General features: G+C 34.5%; 2 long non-coding RNA genes across 2 annotated transcripts; both read left to right on the top strand.

Annotated features, from left to right (window-relative positions):
* The first annotated feature begins 2,601 nt into the window (after positions 1–2,601).
* On the top strand, positions 2,602–7,172 carry LOC137401400 (uncharacterized). The gene is made up of 3 exons (XR_010979328.1): positions 2,602–2,737; positions 5,284–5,340; positions 7,115–7,172. It is a non-coding gene; the product is annotated as an uncharacterized lncRNA (long non-coding RNA).
* Positions 7,173–9,225: 2,053 nt separating this feature from the next.
* On the top strand, positions 9,226–19,559 carry LOC137402116 (uncharacterized). Its single transcript, XR_010979463.1, has 4 exons — positions 9,226–9,338; positions 12,323–12,439; positions 13,796–13,909; positions 19,427–19,559. It is a non-coding gene; the product is annotated as an uncharacterized lncRNA (long non-coding RNA).
* Positions 19,560–19,806: the final 247 nt, after the last annotated feature.

Genomic DNA, 19,806 nt, shown 5'->3' with positions numbered 1-19,806 from the left:
GCCTAAGGTATGTTATGGTATGCTATTATAAAGCAATTATGCTGTGGTTTTTGTATCTGTTTTTGTCGTTGATGAGTTATGCTAGTAGCATTGTTTTGCTGGAGTCAGTGAGCTACGTATGCTTTAACAGTAAAGGAGAGTATCACAACAGAGCTGAAGATGAGAGGCATTTAGTAAATTTTAGTAGACCAAGATACATAACTTACATTAGACAACAGATAATTACTTATGTTGATGATATTATAGCTAATTCAGATTTACTTTTTTTTTCATTAAACCGACAAAAAATAGCAGCACTGACTCTGATGGTAGTGAAAGTAATATTTTTGTAAGAGTAAGAAATATTGAGGAGGATTGTTTTAGCTTTGTAGTGATTGTACTTTACATCGCTTTATCAATGCACAAAAAAGTTATAAAAACAAACTGAAATATTGTTTCCAAGTCTATTTATAAAAGCCTTTTATGAAATTTTTTTATATCAAATATTCCAGATTTATAGGTTCATAAAATTATTGTTATGAAAATGAAATACAGATCAACAACAAACTATAGGGCTCAGCAAACGTTCAGAGTATGACATAGCAGAACGGTAGAACCTCAGCACATTTGCTATTACGCAATCTAGACAGAAACCGGTAGCCACTCCCAAATTGATTCATTATACCAACTACCTAACTGTATATGTAGAAGTGAAAGCATTAGCTCTTGCTACTATGCTTTTGAAATGCACAAAATGCCATTTATTTGCGTTGCAATTAAGTAGCTTGGCTATCTATCACAAACAACTCAAGAAAACATGTTTTTCAACTCTTAATGAAATTTTTGCCATAAAATTTGGCCAATATCTTATAATTGAGTTATATAACATCTATTATAGATGTTATATAACCCAATAATAAGATATTGGCCACATTTTCTGGTACAATAATAATAATACATTAGTTACTTATTTGGCTTCGGCTGTTAGCCAAACCTAAAAAAACAGCAACCTATATGGGCTAGGGGCGCTTATCGGATCCAATCATTAGTATTTACAAGTTTGGATTAAACCAAACAATGTTCTTCTGTTTTTTAGGTGTGAGCTGTCATCACAAACTTGGAGAATGATTAAGCTAGGCTCCTTTTTAACTTCCCAACCTTTCATAAGTTTCATTATCTTTTTAGACAGCCGTTGCCTGTTCAATTAGAACTCCTGGCATTCAAACTGTGGTTCATTGTTCAATTCTCTAATAAGCTCCTATGGATGGCCAGATCTACATCAACCCCTGAAATGTTCTCTTAGCCAATGTTCTCCGCTAATAACTGTTACTTGTTATTGCTATAATAGTTCAAACAGATTGTGTTGGCAGAAGATTGTTCCATCATACGGTAGTTTTCAATTATTATCATGTATGTTTTAATAGGAGTTGCATAATTTCCAATTAGGGATTTTAAATGTTTTTCAATTTGATGGATCCAAACATCTATGTTTAGAATGATTGTGATTAGAAATAATCACTGCCAGAGCAACGAGCTATGGGGATCAGTGAATGTCCAATTTGGCGAAGCAGACCCTCAATGCGAGAGTAATTACGTAATACCTATGGAGTGTCTCCAGCTGGACAAAGGATGAGAGAAATTAACAGCAAATGACACAGCAAAAGTGTAGCAGTGCCCGGCTTTGATAGAGACACACTAATTAAGGCAATGCCATTTCACTGTCACTCTGAACTTTGACGTTCTTACTTACTCCAATGCTTTTAGTAAAAGGCTTTCAATAAATTTTAAAGATGTTGTATTTACTCAGATATCATATATATTAAACTGAAAAAGAAAAGATTTAACAAAAGTTTTTACTGCCGCCTAATGTAGCAGTGTTTTTAAACTACTGTCATTGACAATCAGTTAGCCATGATGGATTAAGCATGCCGATAGCTTGTGAACTGTATACTGTTTTAAAGCATTGCAGAAAGCCCTGCAGTCTTAAAATAAATTTCATAGACATACCAGATAGGTGAGCCTTCCAGAAAGCATTTAAAAAGCATTAAAAGGCACCTATTTGCTTCAAATATATTTTTTTCTAAAGCATTTTAAGCACTATGCAAATATTGTTTTTTTAAATTTGTGCTCAAATTCATCCCCGCTTTCATCATTGCCTTTTGAACTAATGATTTGGCAAGTCTCTTGCAGTTGTTGTTTTAAAAATATAATGATATATTGTATATATATATATATATATATATATATATATATATATATATATATTATTGTGCACGTGGTAGCGTATAAATTAAAACCATCAAAAATTTACAAATCCTGTAGTGAAGTTTATCTTATCTTGAAATTATCAGTGTGGCACTCCTTTGTCTGCGCATGCTAAGGTGAGGCCGGGTTCAGACCTGGGGACAGCTGCGTAATCTCGACTCATTATGTATCCAACAGCTGGAAAGCAAACAAATTGTGTAGCTGCGTATGGGCATCAAATTATTTTAATTGCGCAAATGACGACATTTCTTTCTGTAGGACATAATAGTCGCGCACTCTGAGCTTGTAGTCCATGCGCGATCGCTTGCATAACAGGTACTCTGTCACACGTGTCTTAGATGCCATATTGGTTTGAACCAGGCCTAAGTAAGGCTGTAAATCTGACTCATTCCATCTCGTTACAGTCAGGCTTTTAGCTTTAGTTTCTGATTTAGACAAACAAGGATAGGCTAAAACTCTATTTAAGAAATAGGACAGATAGTGGAGGTAGCAGGTATGTGTGCTTATGCTTTAGCTCTGGCTTACCATGTACCTTGGGGATTACATTGAACTAAAGAATTTATGGTTGTCACTCATCCAAAGTAACAAAAAATTAGGACTTTTATTAGAAGCCTGAATGATTGTAGCCTAACATTTATTTCATATTCATGTTTTTAACGCAGTCATTCTGACTTTATATATGTGTTAGTCGTATAACAACTGAAAAGCAGAAAATCAAAGAAGAGAAAGGCTGTTATGAATGCTTAGATATAAAGTTATAGGGAGCAAAAAATATGCAGGTACAAAAACCCACCTGACCGCGCAGGCCAAGACAACATATGTAGTTTTAAAAGCTGAAGATAACTGTAGAAATGTCAAGTGATTTGCAAGAATTGAGAGTCGCTATCCTTGGTAATGTTTCCGTAGATATGGATTACAGAAAAATGTTGTCTTGCTAACTGGTTGCTAGATGCATGCTTTACATTAAAGCTTCAAGGTCGCGAATGATAAGTTTTTTAACTTTTTAAAGATTTCAAGGGATTCAAAAATGTACAGCAACTGTTTCAATAATATGGTTTACAGAAGGATGTTTAAGAACTGAATAGTGAAATGGTATAAAATTTATATTGTAATATTCATACAAAAATTATTTCCGTACCATATGCTTATCAAAGCTTCCATTGCAAGGCAAAAGTTAGCAGTAGTTCATTTTTCAGTATAGAAATTTAGGACGAAAAATGGATGTAAAATGAGCAACATTGTATAATGCTAGAACTACATGTAGCATCAGCTTTGCTAACAAGGCTTTGTGAAGGATATTAGATACGCATGACATGAGAAAAATCTTTTACCATGGATGTTTATATTATTGAATGATATTATTAATATTCCCAGTTGCAGATATTACTTAAGAGAAAATGACTATTTTGCCATAAGCTTAGCTTTTGAACATTTTTTTGATTGGCTAATCAACCATGATACAGATAGGCTACATGCAAAATAATTAAGCTCTCTGTATACACATTAATATGCTAGTTAGCAACAAATTTGTGTGTAGCATTAGCAAAATCAATGACTAAAATTTGCTTTATAGTTTTCCAGTGTGCTGCAGGACCCTTTTTGTCTCTTGTGAGCTTTAGCTTTCAGAGCCAGACATTACCCAGTTCAAGAACTGAAGGTCATAATCTAGTAGCTAGCATTATTTAACCATTCATTTGTATATAGCTGAGGGTATGGCATTATGTAATAGCATGGCTGGGGGTTGTTTAGTTCAGGCTAATCCCATCGGCTACTGTCAACACCTCGCTGGCACTTGTTACATGCATTACTCATGCTTCTTTGTCTAATGGTGCGTGTACACTGGCCGATTTTGTCACCCATTTTGTCGAGCACAGACCAATTTGATGAGTCGGTGTCGGCATCGGTAGGTGTGAGCAGAGAGATCGGTGTTGGTGCTGATTTGAAAGTCGGTGTCGGTGAATCCCAGCAGCTCATCATCAATCTCAGCCAATCATAAGCTAGGAGCCTCTGATTAAATGAGCCTAAGCTTTAATGGCAGTTCTAAGTTTATGAAACGAAAGGGCTAGGTTTAATGAGAGGCTAGGAGACTATCATTAAACTTTCCCTAGTGCTCTTTCTGATAGTGAGCTTTCATTTAAATTAATTAAAAGTGAATAGCCAGTTGTATGACTACTACTAGTACTACTACTAGTTCTACTACATGTACTACATTAAAGGAATTTGCCGGCCCTTACTTGGCGCGATCTAAATTATTTCATACAGAAATAAATTGAGTGTGATTTTATTCAAGGTTTTATTAGCGAAGGAAATTTACTAGCCGAGGAGCGTACGGCCATTCGCTCTGTCTACTAAGTGAGCGTTGCGCCCTTATATACAATAAAATTGCCCGTTCCGACTAACGGAACCGAGTAGGAACACCAGGTAACAATGTTTAAATGGCCAATAATTAGGCCCGCTAGTGCGTTGATATGACAACATAAACGACGACAATTGATAGCCTAACGAGTAACAAGGCTATAATAAAAAGGAAAACACATATAATAAAATATTTATAGACATAAAATATATACAAACATATAATTACATATAATACAGACTGTCAGAGCTCCCGCAGCTGATCCTGCCATCAACAAAATCTAATCGTCATCGGAAGATTCCATTCGGCATTCAGTAGTTGCTTCTAGCGGTAGTAGTAGGAGCAGTAGTAATAGTGTAGTACTAGTATATAATTTTCCACATCAAACGCGTTGATTTTTATGTGTACTCGTCTTTGCGTGGTTGGGTGAAGGTCAGAACGGCGAAGCGCTGTGATTGGCTGTTGGTACCGAAAAAAATGGTTCGATCGTTGCAATGTAAAGGGGAGTCGGTGTCGGCACCCATACGTGAAATGTCTGAGGTACCGGTCTGAGTCAGAGTATTGGCACCTACTCAGAGTCGGTCCTGGCCAGTGTAAACACACCATAACTTGTGATGTACTGTCTAACTGGTCTTGGTCAACATGAATGCATGCTCACCATCAATTGTCTTCTTTTTCTGTAGATTCTGCAATCGTGTTTCGTAATGATGCTATGATGCCTGACTTGCTTTTGGTTGCAAGTATGTACTGACAAGATAAAACAGTGTGACTCTTTTTTCAATTTTATTTTCAGGGTTTAATTATATGGTCTATAATTTTGATAACAACTGTGACTTAGTCTTTAGCTGAACGCCCTCTTTTCTTGTTATTTTGTTACTGTTACTCATGCCAACAAGAAATTAAAAAATCATATTGTTTTAACTAATTATAATAGGAAAGGGTGGAGTACTATTTAAGATAGCGTTTTTTCTGTAGACCCACATTACAAAAATCATAGTTAGCAATCAATATAGCTCTGGTCATGACATTAAAATTAACATTTTTGTGGTTTAGTGTCATGCTTAGCCTCTGAACATTGATTTCAATGTTTTCCAATGTTTCTAACTTGAAAGTTTTGAACTCTTGAGATTACACCATACTGACCCTCTTATAAAGCTTAATCCTGTCTATAACAAATATGATTTCATCTAGTTCTTAATAGCCTAGCCGACTAACCTTACCCACACCGACTAACCTTACCCACACCGTGTAGTACTGTCCTGATTGTATTGTGGCTGATTTTTGTTAGTACAAATTAGGGTTTGGCACTAGCAGTGAAACTCACTGAAAATTCATGGGGTTATCTTCTCTCAAATCTTGTAATTAGAAAGTTTGAGTATTTTTATCTTGTTGGCTAGAATTTAGACTGCTGCGTGTGAGATTTGGTGCTTGAATTATTTGAACAGAATGGATTAATGCTGGGTTTACTGGGACTGAAAGATGTGTGATATTCAACAACCAGGCTTGCTACGAACTAATGCAACTATGGAAATAATTATAATTGCATTTCAATATCATGATGACTAAGCTGGTGTCTTGTAATAATTTAGGTTGTACACATAAAACACCATAGACATAGCATGTTTCAGTCAGTTCTACTAGTACAATTAAATATGACATGGAGTCGTGTAGTGTTTTTATAATTTTAGTCTCCATTCTTCTTATTTGAGATTCTGACGCTTGTCGCCAATGTTTTTGTAGTTCTACCTGCAAAATGATAAAAAGTTATTTTCACCTGTAAAATTACAATTTAAGTATATATATTGAACGATACTTAAACTGTTCTATGTACTCAAAGAAGAGATAGAGGTAAGGTTTGAGTGATCAAAAAAGATATATGTGTATGCAGGGACAAGAACACTCCAGATAACCTAATCGCAAACCAAAAAAACCTCTGTAGACATAAAAGCCGAAGAAACTGTAGAAATTTCAAGCGATTGGCAGTAGTCGAGAGTTGCTATAATTCATAATGATTTGGTAGATATGAATTACTAAATAATTTTTCAGCAAGCTTAGCTTTTGAACCATGATACAGATACATGCAAAATAATTAAGCTCTCTGTATACACATTAATATGCTAGTTAGCAACAAATTTGTGTGCAGCATTAGCAAAATCAATGACTAAATTTGCTTGATAGTTCTCCAATGTGCTGTGGGACACCTTTTGTATCTTGCAAGCTTTAGCTTTCAGAGCCAGACATTACCCAGTTCAAGAACTGAAGGTCATAATCTAGTAGCTAGCATTATTTAAACATCCATTTGTATATAGCTGAGTGTATGGCATTATGTAATAGCGTGGCTGGTGATTGTTTAGTTCAGAGAAATGGCTAATCCCATCAGCCACTGTCAACACCTCGCTGGCACTTGTTTACATGCGTTACTGGTGTGTCTTTGTCTAACTTGTGATGTACTGACTAACTTATCTTGGTCAACATGAATGCATGCTCACCATCAATTGTCTTTTTTTTCTGTAGATTCTGCAATCGTGTTTCGTAATGATGCTATGATGCCTGAGTTGCTTTTGGTTGCAGGTATGTACTGACAAGATAAAACAGTGTGACTCCTATTTCAATTTTATTTTCAGGGTTTAATTATATGGTCTATAATTTTGATAACAACTGTGTCTTAGTCTTTAGCTGAACGCCCTCTTTTCTTGTTATTTTGTTACTGTTACTCATGCCAACAAGAAATTTAAAAATCATATTGTTTTAACTAATTATAATAGGAAAGGGTGGAGTACTATTTAAGATAGCTTTTTCTCTAGACCCACATAACAAAGATCATAATTAGCAATCAATATAGCTCTGGTCATGACAGTAAAATGAAATTTTTTGTGGTTTAGTGTCATGCTTAGCCTCTGAACATTGATTTCAATGTTTTCCAATGTTTCCAACTTGAAAGTTTTGAACTCTTGAGATTACACCATACTGACCCTCTTATAAAGCTAAACCCTGTATATAACAATTATGATTTCATCTAGTTTTTAATAGCCTAGCCGACTAACCTTACCCACACTGTGTATTACTGTTCTCATGGTATTTTGGTTGACTTTTGTTAGTAAAAAGTAGTATTATACTCACTGGAAATTCGGGAATTATCTTCTCTCAAATCTTGATATTTAAAAGTTTGAGTATTTTTATCTTGTTGGCTAGAATTTTGACTGCTGAGTTTGAGATTTGGCACAAGAACTCTTTGAGCAGAATGTATAAGTGCTGGGTTTACTCCACTTGCAAGATGTGCAATATTCAGCAACTATGCTTGCTATGGACTAATGCAACTCGGGAAATAATTTTAGTTGCATTTAAATATCACGCTGACTATGCTGGTGTCATGTATTAAGTTAGGTTTTACAAAGAAAAAACACCGGAGATGTAGCATGTTTCAGTCAGTTCAACTTGTTCAATTAAAATGACATAGAATGGTGTAGTGTTTTTATAATTTTAGTCTCCAATCTTCTGATTTGAGATTATCACGCTTGTTGTCAATGTTTTTGTAGTTGTACCTGCAAAACAAAAGAAAATTATTTTTCATTTGTTTTTACCATTTAGGTATAAGGAACAGTACTAAGCAAAACAGTAAATAATGCAGTATCTCATCAATGTTAGCCCTCTGAACCCTCACAGCTGGTATTACGGAATTGCGTAGGCTGTGGCAGAAACCTTAATGGCGGAATACAGGCTTCCATATGGTTCTGTTTACAAAATATGTTTTTAAGCAACAGCAAAAACTAATAAAATTAATTCTTTCGCAGGATGTTAGATTCTAAATTTCACTTCCATTTGTAACATTTTTCACTTATCTTTATCTACTTCTTTCATTATAATAACACATTTTATTAGAATGATATCGCGAAACAATCAATATGACTCATTCGTTGGTAGGTCATAAATGACTGTGATACAAATGTGGAATTTTATGATAATAAATATAAATTTCCAGTATATTTTGAGTCATGAAAGGATGATGAGTGTGCTATGGATGAATATTATCTGTAAATGTTTAATGAGTGTTTAAAATCGTGCGAACTTTTATAGTTTTAGCCCGAATAATGGTGACATACTGTTTTTTTCTGTTTGATGACATCTGCTGTAGGTTGTCCGACTTTTTGTACTGCTGTTTCACCAAATATCATTGCATTGTTAGCACGTTTAGCTATATTTGGTAAAAAATTAATAACTTCGGATTGCTGGACATATTGTCTAGGTTTACTGACACGCATTGATTAGATCGAGCAAGGATCAACGGGTTAAAACTCGGTTTCGTATCATGGATTTTTACAAGTTTGTATTTATATTTAACAACTATGATATTATCTTACATGTATTTACATAGCATTGTCTAATTTATATGAAAATTAGAGCTTTAACTAGCAAATGTGGTTGCTGTCTAATGACACAGGCTTGGGTAATATTTCATACCAAGGGTTAGTACAAAGCCATTTGCATAGCTATTCATCCATAACATCTCGTGTATTGCTTTTCATTTGACCAGCACTTTATGTATTTCTATATCAAATTCATTGACATACACACTGGTGGTGACTCACGGTTCTTTCATCTATATAGGCCTGGGCGGTCATCAAGGACCTCTTCCTTGCATTGTCTTCCGGAAGATTTTGGCGATGAGTAGATCATAAATGTCAGTTGAACGCTTCTTCCCTGTCATTAGACACGTACCCAACCTAATTTTGAACAGCTGGTAAGTCATCATTGACTACTTGACTTGATGGGCTTTGTACTTAATGACCTCCCATATACTTTCAACACATTAGTCATAACTTATAATAAACTTTCATACGTAGCAAAATCGTAAATGATACAGAATTTGAAGCGAACACGAGTCAATACACAAACCGGCTATAGGAAATCAATTGATTCTTCAGAAGATTGCATCAGTCTACCCCAAACCTTCAAAATAAATATATTGATATATATATATATATATATATAACAATAACCAATAAATAGGTTTAAGAATTCAAGCAATTTATGTTTACACAAATTCTGTACCATTCACTATCTCACTACCCACTTTTGCCTTGAAATTCTAGAAAATTAGAGATGCGAGCTTGCAAGGTGGTTTTTGATGTATCACTAAATGCCCAAAGATGCGAAAGGCCAGTTACGGAAACTACATCACTTGGTTTTCCCGTCAGGTCTGCTTCAGATTTGTTTTAAAAAGGTTGGCTGAAAATGAGAGTATAAGCAAATCGAGAAGTTTCCAGCCAGGAAGAGATGATTTAAAAATTAAAATGAAGAAAAAATAGAATTAGCTCTAATATAAGATCAGAACGTTTTTTTCAAGAATGTTTTATTAAGCTGAATTCAGTTATATTAAATTTATACTTTAAGTTTGTTTATGCGATGCCACAAAAGTGTAGCGTACCAAGCGTGTTGCATCAGGTCTCTCTCTCTCTCACAATCATTAGTGCTATGATTCTCTGAAAGGTAAGAACTCCATATGGTATGCTACTGTATGGACTGCTGCATACTGCCACTACTCAAAATTATGTTGTACATAATACTGCTACATTTTAATGCAGACCATAACCTTTACATAGGTATTTGTAGCCTTGGGGGCATGGGTATAGAGCATGAATAGATAAAATCATGTATTTTTTCATTGTAATATCTCTTATTGGTAGTTTTTTAGAGGATGGCAACACAATAATTTATCTTTAGTTAATTTATATAAAAAACATTTTTGAGATAGGACTTTAAGAAAATTAACTTGCGAGCTTTTGTCCCAGAATGCATTTTGCTCTCATATCAGACATGACTGTACAGTAGGCGCTGCTAAAATGAGATGATCAGTTCTAGGAACGTTTACATGATAAGGATTTTTCATTATAAGAATGTTAACATACATGTAAATTGTCTAAACCATTTCAGGACCTTTCCAAACTCGCTCATGTGAGAATCCGACTTAAATTCTTTTGGATGTATTGGCGGTGCCTTAACTGTATTATTGGTTTTCATCGACAACTTTTCATGATCAACCTCATTGGTTTAATAGACCATGATTGTGGTAATTTGACAATAATTTGATGAAGAGCGCATAGTTTGACGCGACAGCGACTTACAACAATTGACTAAGAAAAAATAGTTTCACTATAAAAAAGCGATAGTACCTTTTCGTCATCTATTCGTTCTTAAGAGCTCAAGATTGCAACTCCAACTCGTGACATTCAGATGCACCGACCAATAGCCTTAAAGTATTTATCAACAATTGCACTGCTATATGTACCTATTCTCTGTTCCGTTGTCACTTCAGACAAATTATCACAAGAGTCAGAATGTCATGGAAATTGTATGTATTATATGTATAATGCTTTATGTACAGTGTTGGGAAAAAATCTTTGTCTGCTTGTTTAAGTAAGTGTAGCACTGCAATAAATTCATCATAATTTGAAATATTTTGCACCGCATACGTAAAACCCTGTATCAAAACAATCCTAATGAGCTGAAAAATAGAAATAACTAGATTTTAAAATTGCCAAATATCTTCTATTGTATCAACCGCTGCCTACTAATTCACACTGCATACCAGAAAATATGTCATCGCAAATTTCGTTATTATCTCTCCTTTAATTATTTTCTAAATTGAAAATAACAGTCTTGTACTGTTATGGGCCCAGAAAAAAGCCATTGGGGTTGTTTTGCATTTTAATATTTTATCTGGTAGCCTTTGCAGACTATAACCATTCTGCAGCCTTAGGCATGCTGTGAACAAGCCTCACGAGCGCTTGAGTGTTCATAATCTGAAACCAGCAATCATGTTGGACAGCTGGTTTTTTCAAACGCCTTGATCGTGGTAGATCTTTGGTGGTTTGATGCTGCATTCATTTCTTTACCACTTAATTTTCTTTAGATTGAAATACTCTAAGCTTCTTGCTATTTTTCTATTGCTCAGATTGCCCATCGTATGCAGGCGAATGATGAGGTCGTTGACACATTTCTTATCCATGGTTGATGTTGACGCTGGTATGAATTCTGGGATCTCTAGCTGTTCCTCTTTTAACAAGCAAAACTGTAAACCTTTGCTGCACATGCTGTCCAACAGGATCTCTATTGTTGTGATAATATTCCACTTGAAAATTAATAATGTCATATTGCGTTTGAAAATGAGTTAATAAGCACTGATTCACATTGATTGGCCTATAAATGATTATTGATCCCTGATTAACCGTAATTTTATTACTGATGGTGTCAACAAGATCTAATGTTAATTTACTTTTAAATGATGCATGGTTTGTCAGGGTTCAATCCCTCTACATGACTACTACAACAAATTTACCTAAAATGGGCAGTGAGGTTTGAGGTGGACAAATACTTTCTGACACCGCTGTATGTCGCTTTCTTTTCTCGCAGGTGTGGCGAGACAGACTAACACTCAAATCAAACTTTAGAACTCGCCCGATGATACACTTTAAGTTATATGGAGTTTTTTACGCGGTACGAAGCAAAAACTTCACAAAATTGCCCGACTTTTTCTATAATTTATGCTATAGGAGGTATACGTTATAGGAGCATATACTTTACTCTAAAAGACCATGTGAGTTTGTAAGGTACAAATATCATGTTTAAAGTGTGCAATAGCTCCCATGTAGGATACTTTTGCTCCCTCATCACTAATTGAACTTGAAAGTTTATTGTGTATTATCTAATTTTTATCACTTTTAGCCTTGCTTGTCCTCTAGCGCAAAGCCGACCTATTGCTCCTAGATGTGACTCTGGCACTTATGGAATAAAAGTGCAAGCTGAGTTATCAGTAAAGATTTTGACAGAACTGTTCATGAAGTGAGTGTGAGAGTGCTTTAATTTCAATGCTGTAGTTTATCCCATTTTCTTTCCACTTAACATGGAATGTTTGATTAGTACGATATTTTAGGCAGTTTGAGGCTGCTTGTTTTTGGGACAATGTTTAATTATGACTGCTGATGTACTGGCGGTTAAGACATTTGAAAAGCTGATAATGGTGTTTTTATAAAACCCCGACAACAAATTCAGAGTAATTTTTTGCTTTGTAGCATATTTGACTCAATAGAACAAGTGTTATCGCTGAAGCATTCTCTTAAGGTGAAAACAAATTAGGCGATAATTAGAGCGATATTGTGTTAGAGCTAATCTGCGTTAAAATTCACTCAGCGTGTTCATGCAGAGCGATAAAGCTAGAATTTCTCTACACAACTTTATTGCTAACGAGATGCATTTCGATTGGTTAGTTCTTACCAGAATGTAATTTTACGGCGGGTAATTATTTCTTACCGATGTTCAACAACGTACATCAGCTCCAATTTTCTATTTTGTTACGAAACATCTTTAGAACGAACACTCAATTGTTCATGAATTTAATAATAGCACTCCCAGTTCTGTCCATCATAACAAAATTAAAAAAAAACCGAGTTGAAAACCAACATCCGGAGTCAATCGTTGCGCCGGTTGACCATCTTGAGAATGGTAAATATTTAATATATCAAATATGAAAAACCACTACAAAATAAAATATGTATAAAAAATTGTAAAAACAATACAGTTAAAAATACAAGAATCGTTTTTCTTTTGTCTTCTTGTAGTGTAGTCAGTGTACACTCTTTGAAAGGGAGATAGGTTTAATAACAAATGTGGAGGTTGTTTATGTTGTAGCCTAGACGACGACATTTTGACTGGCCTAAATTTATCAACAACTCCGAAAAAACTAATGATACAGATTTTTATTGGCAGTTTGTGAGCGTGCCCATTATATCATTTGCTAGTAAATCGCTCAAGTGTGTTTATGCACGCACCAGCGATATCTTCGCCCTCATGACGCTTGCAATAAAATCGCCTAGTGTGTTTGGACCTTAAAAGCTCCTTGCTATATTTTCACAAAAGGCGAATATACCTAAACCTATACATATACTGATAAGGTAACTTACCTCCTCAAATAGAGTTGGTGTTCATTAAAAAGATGGCGCTCGATTTTCAAAGCAATCTCCTGATGTGGTCCCAAATAGCGGTGCCAATCAAATCAAGGTGCATTCAAATATGGGTTTAACGGTAGCTCACTTTCAACATTTTTTCCAATACCAAATTGAAGGTGGTCAGAGACTCTGTGCATAAAGTCCTCATCAACTTATTTTTTTATACAATGTTAAAATCTTTGTTCTTTTGTAGAAGTTGTTTAATCTGGAGAACGAAGATGAGCTCACCACGCAGAACTATTGTTCTTTAATCATGTTCTCACAGAACTAATCATATTGGCCTACAAGTGTTTTGAAAAACTGAAGGGTAAGTTGATGAGTCCTCTACTTTTTGTAGTCCTAATCTTCTGATAATTAAATTGGGCTTTGATGACTAAAGTGAGCTCTGGAGACTGCAGTCATTACATTGGGTAGTTGGCTACACTAAAATACTATAGCACTGACAATCCGCAAAAACAGTAAAACAATAGTTATGAAGCAAAATAACCATGTATGGAGTGGCATGGACAATTGATATTTAAATTGTACAAATACAATATCAAAGTATTAAAATATTAACCATTTTTTAAAGATTGAATGTATTTCTTAATGAGTGTAGCCTGGGTTTTCCGAATGGAAAAAGTCTAAAACACAATCAGATTTTGGTCTAGTCCATTAACTGAGTGCGTACAACAGGCTGCGCAGTGCAGCTCAGCACAATGTATGCTTGTAACCAAGAGCAATGCGCTAAAAAATATTTGTACAAAACATTTCTTATTAGTGAGTAGGCAATTAGTTAGCCGGTCATATGTGTACCTAATAGGAAAAAACCAATCGCCATCCTGCATCTAACTAATAGAAAACATGTTAACAGCCAACAGCGACCAAAGTTTTTTGAGAATCATTATTGTTGTTTTTACAGTTTATTATTGCAATAAACAGCTGTGTTAGACCTTTACAGCTACCAAGGTTTTAGAAATGGGCAATAAATAAACCTTTGGAAAATGGACTACTGATTGCTACCTATTGTATCAGCAAAAGAGGATGAGAACCTGACCAAGCTCATTCTGCAACACACTTTTTAGATTTTTTGTCGGTAACATTAGGCGTAAAACCTTCTGCTGATTAGTGTGTATGTTAAAAAACTCTGATAGGCGGTGTGGTTCATAAATAGGGTCATCTTAATCTGAGGGCACACTTCATTGGTGAAAATTAGGTCTTTAATAAGAGCCATCACATGTAGGACAAATTAATGTACCAAAGTCTGTTCTATTCTAATAAAAAGTGTATTACGTTATTCAATAGAAAAATGATATGGTAATGATGCTACCACTACCAGGCACAATAGCCTTTTAGCTTTTACTTTGAAACAATTTTTATTTACCCTTTATGGCCAACATGTTTGCGCTTTAATTCTGGAGTTGTCTGTTCGTGTAATAATGTTCTATCTACCAATCTTTCATACAAATAAAAGTGTCCTCAAGAACCCTGGCCATCATTTTTAGCTGTTTTTTTATGAAATTTAGAGGCATTTGAAACGTTCTCTCTTCCAACAGCGTCCATAATTTTTTAACCTTGTCTTAGCATTTTACAACATATTGAAGGGTAAAGTAACAATTTGTTCAAAACTTCATGAACTTGTAGCATGGCTCTTACTCTGTTTTTTTTACACTAAGCCTGCTTATAAAAATGCTGATGAAATGCAGTTGCATTTAAGTTCTGCATAAATTGTCTAAATTGTTTTTTATCACGGCTTCATTAACAAATTAAAGACTTGGTAAATTTTGATCTTGCAGCCATTTTTCCTAATTGTGCACGCAGTATGATGCTCAATTACAACAAGGCATGAAGTAAATGTAATACGAAGCAGTTTTTGCACTGATTTCTTATGTCTTATTTTTATGTTGTAGCTGTTTCAGTGTGAACTCTAAACTACCAATAGTACAGCTCGTTTGGCAATGTGTTTCTGTATGGCCAAGTGCTGCATGATGCGGCTTTAGCAAGCTTTTGTACAAATTGTTTCCGATTACTGATTAATTAGTAAATTATCTTATTACATCTATACCTGATTGAAAAAAGCTATTAGTTGCATATGTTGAGCAAATAAGAATGCGTTTACAACCTGAGCATAGTTTTGCTTTGCAAAAACTTGTTTTATGAAATCTTCTTACTGATGACCAGTAATTTCAGAGGCAATACAGCCATAAATGGTTACTAACTTCAGATCTATAGACTGAGCAACTTTATTGAGCAATAGTACTAATGAGAGTATTTATGTTCATCAGATTAATTAACATGTAAACTAATAATATTCATAAATCATCCGACTAGAGTTTTGTGCTTACCTCACAGTAATTTCAAAATGGACGAAAAGTGGTCCCTCTCACTCGACAACTCGTTTGTAATATTTTTGGGGGCATGAACTAACATAAAAACTTATGCTGACAAACTTGCTATAAAAATATTGTTAATAAACAATTGGGGTGTAAAGTTATAACCATTTATACACTCTTTTAGAAATTAAGTTTCACGAAACACTTATGTCGCGGTAGAGAGATCCATTTGGTAGTAAAGGAGTTGAAGTTATCAGCAGGTAGATCATATGGGTTGCGGTCACAGAAACCATGGTTAAGTCGCAAATCACGAAGTTGAGTTATTCGACTTTGAAGTTGCACCAACTGAACTTATAATATTGGTAACAAATTTTGTAACCTGTAGGTCTGGACCAATCAAAGAGTAATCTTTCTGAATCTGAAGTCAGTTTAGCCAATAAAAGTATTTTACCATCGAAAAAAAACTTATAACCGTTGCTATGCTAAACAAGAAGTACTGAAAAATGGTGTCCGCTAAAAATAATTGTTTCTTTTTTGCCGATTTTTAAGGTAACTTTGACATTTTGGATGCTTGTAATGAGTACTTTGGTATTCCAACTGATGTCAAAAGCAGTGAAAGTAAAGGGAGTTGTGGTGATATTTTCCTAACGATTCTTACAAGATTACTACAATATTTAATAATAAGAATAATTATTCAATTTTTATGAAATTATAATCAAATTTAGTTATGAGAATAATTATTCGAGTTTGCAAGGTCGAAGTATATAGTGACCGATGGTGTGCAATATGTTACTGTTGTTAATTTTCTAAAGATTTGGTTGATGATTTGGGTGTGCCCAATATCGCGATACAATCAAGCTGTTTTTAATATCTGCAAAAATAAGTAATACACTTTCTTATAAATATACAGCTATTTCTTTGACAACCAGCTAAAATCTGTTTAGATTTTTAAATTCAGCATAGTCTTTTGGATCCAAGAACAGAAATCTAGATAAATATCACAATATCTTGATATTGGTTGCTATGCCGTTTTGAAATGTAAACAAAACTTTACATTGGTTTTCGTTTCTCAAACTTTAATACCAGTTTTCTTGGAACTATGTTTTTGCACTAATGGTAAACGTGCTTCAGTTTTTTGACCATATAATCTGCTGTAATTAGGCTAGAATCAAAATTTTGTTTGCTAAATCTTGTAATCCCGACTTACCATGAATTCTGTGATCATGACACATATTAATAGTTAATGCACGGTTTGGAACTTATAGTGCTATTGTAGAACTACAATAAAAAATATGTCATCACTAACAGAAATTAACTACCAGTTTTGATTTTGTATAGGTGTCTTGTTTTCTATTACAGATTTTAATGTGTTTGCAGGACAAAATGACGCAACTGCAAGAGGTTTATTATAGCATTTATTTCAAATTATGTTCTTATGATAGAACTTTCCGTAACAAACTTTCATTTGGCTAATACTTGTATCCATTTTTGACTAAAATAAGTCGAACCAATTTGTTTCACTCCTACTACCTGCCCTAAATTGGTGCAAATGGTCATCAGAAATGTGCTTTCTTTGCGCTGCTAAAATGGCACATTAAATGTACTTTAATTTGATGAAAACTCAAATATTGGTTAATTATTGGCCTTTCCAAAATACCGTAAAATACTCATCTGATTTGCATGTACGACTTAGCTGCCCAAGTTGTCAATGCATGGTACTGGAGCTTGTTATCATTTTGCTTGTTGAAGGTTGACTTGCAACAAAATTTCATTACGGTTATTTGGTATCAAAAGATTCACCATGGCTTACTCTGCTGTGTTGTGGGTGCAAAATATGGAGAACTGTGATTACAAGCTCTTAAAAACTAAAAAAGAAACAGGTAAACTCCGCGATCCCGAAACCGCCGTAGATTGGAATCAATTCATTTCTCTGACATAGTAAAATGATTTGGTTATTGTTTTGACACGTGATCTTCTCACATGAATTGTAAGTTCCGTAAAAGGCTCAATATAAAACTTCTTGTAGCACTAATTTATGACATAAACTTTGGGTTTCGCCAAAGAGCTCTTACCAAATATAGATGCTCGCTAGTTTACAATTTTGTTTTGGGTTGATCTAATCGTCTAGTCGCAATCTGATCATGTGACCCATGCTTCCTGCCAAACAGCGCGCATAATTTCCGCAGCATTTTTTGACTATCACAGTTGACCAACAGGCTTGTCATGCTTATCAGATGATGATATGCATTCCTTCGAGCTAAGGTTAAAAATTAAACCATTTTTTACGGTAGGTTTTGAGATATCAGTGCTCAAAGTGACATCAATACAGTGATGAAGAAACAGATGCTTGAGGACAATAGACATCGTTTCATTGAATGCGTGAAGTGTAATTGTGAAAATATTTGAATGAATGAGGTTGCATGAAAGTGTAAACAGAAGCCATCTTGTTGAGCTACGTTCCATTTGACCCATGTTTGGAACGGGATTCTAATCTTCGGCAATTTCGTGATGACGGCGATTAACTTTTCGCTTTTGAGCTTTTAAGAGCATGTTATCACATTTCTACATATATTGCACATGCAACACAACAGAGTAAGACATGGTGAATCTTTTGATACCAAATAACTGTAGCGTGAATTTTGTTGCAAGTCAACCATTAAGCATTAGTAATCTTTTAGAAAAATGACAAGATTTTCTTTTGGAAACATACCTTTCAAGCAACAACGGTATTCGAGTGCCACTGTACGTAATTTTGATTAATATTCTTAAACTTCATAATCATTCTTAGTATTGACTAAGTATTATTGCTTTTTAGTTTGTGTATTTTCTTATGTAATTATTATCTGTGAATGTTTAGCTGAAGCTTGTGCAGAGCTGTCATCAACAACAATTTAGTTGAATGTCATTTACTAGTTATTCCGTTTTACAAATTGGACTATGCCTTGTGAAATAACTGCTTTATTTTAATTGTGTATACAGCTCCTACTCACCCTTGCATGTTTATAGTTGTCATGTTCTTGCATTCTGGTTGCCTGTCCACTGACGATAGCACTTGTACAGACTATATGTAAGCATAGTGTCTGGGATAGGAACTGAAACTCACAGTTAAAACCTATGGTGACCAGCTCTAAACTTTACTTTGCAATAATATCTAAAAGCCAAGTCCAGATCAGGGTCAGACTACTGACTATCAATTTTACGAATGAGTAATTGCTTTTGAAATACCACTTCAATATTTGAAGTCCTTTTTTTAATAGAATATGAATAAGTTTTTACATTGCTTAACTCGCGTTCTTCTATTGCCTACAAATCACAATGGTGACAAATATCAAAGCTGGGATTGAGAGTCATAAGCTAAAATATCAGATGCACTTCTGCTTGCTCAGTTTTTTCCTTTTTTTGCAGCAAGCAATGAGCTTTCAATTGATTAGCTATGAAAAGAGTTTAATTTAAATCGGAAAATCATTCATTCAAAAAATGTGATATTTCTATTTTGTTATTACTAATTGCAGGGTGTTGCTATAACATGTTCTGCACCCACTCTGGTGCTAGACAAGTTATCTAAAGAATTGGCGATTCAAGGTTACAAAAGCTTACATATTTGGGGAGGTTTCTGGTCAGAGGAGAGCGGACAAAAGAACTTAGTGAAGGTAAATTAGGATGTCAAAACACCAAAATATTGAGTGACATAGAATGAACCTTGGTGAAAAACAATATTTTTTTAGATGTCTTTTACAAATATTGAGATGAAAAATTTTGTGCTAGTCCGAAAATTTCAATAATATGTATTTGGACGATGTATCTAATAGTATGCAACAAGCTATAGCTTTTTTTAACTCTGAATGACACTCGTATTGCTTAACTTGCATTTTTGTACCATTTACAATCTCTG

The sequence above is a fragment of the Watersipora subatra genome, chromosome 8 (assembly GCF_963576615.1).
Source record: "Watersipora subatra chromosome 8, tzWatSuba1.1, whole genome shotgun sequence".
NCBI classification, from domain to species: Eukaryota; Metazoa; Bryozoa; class Gymnolaemata; order Cheilostomatida; family Watersiporidae; genus Watersipora; species Watersipora subatra.
The sequence above is the reverse complement of the archived record's forward strand: the minus strand, read 5'-3'. Positions and strand labels throughout refer to the sequence as shown.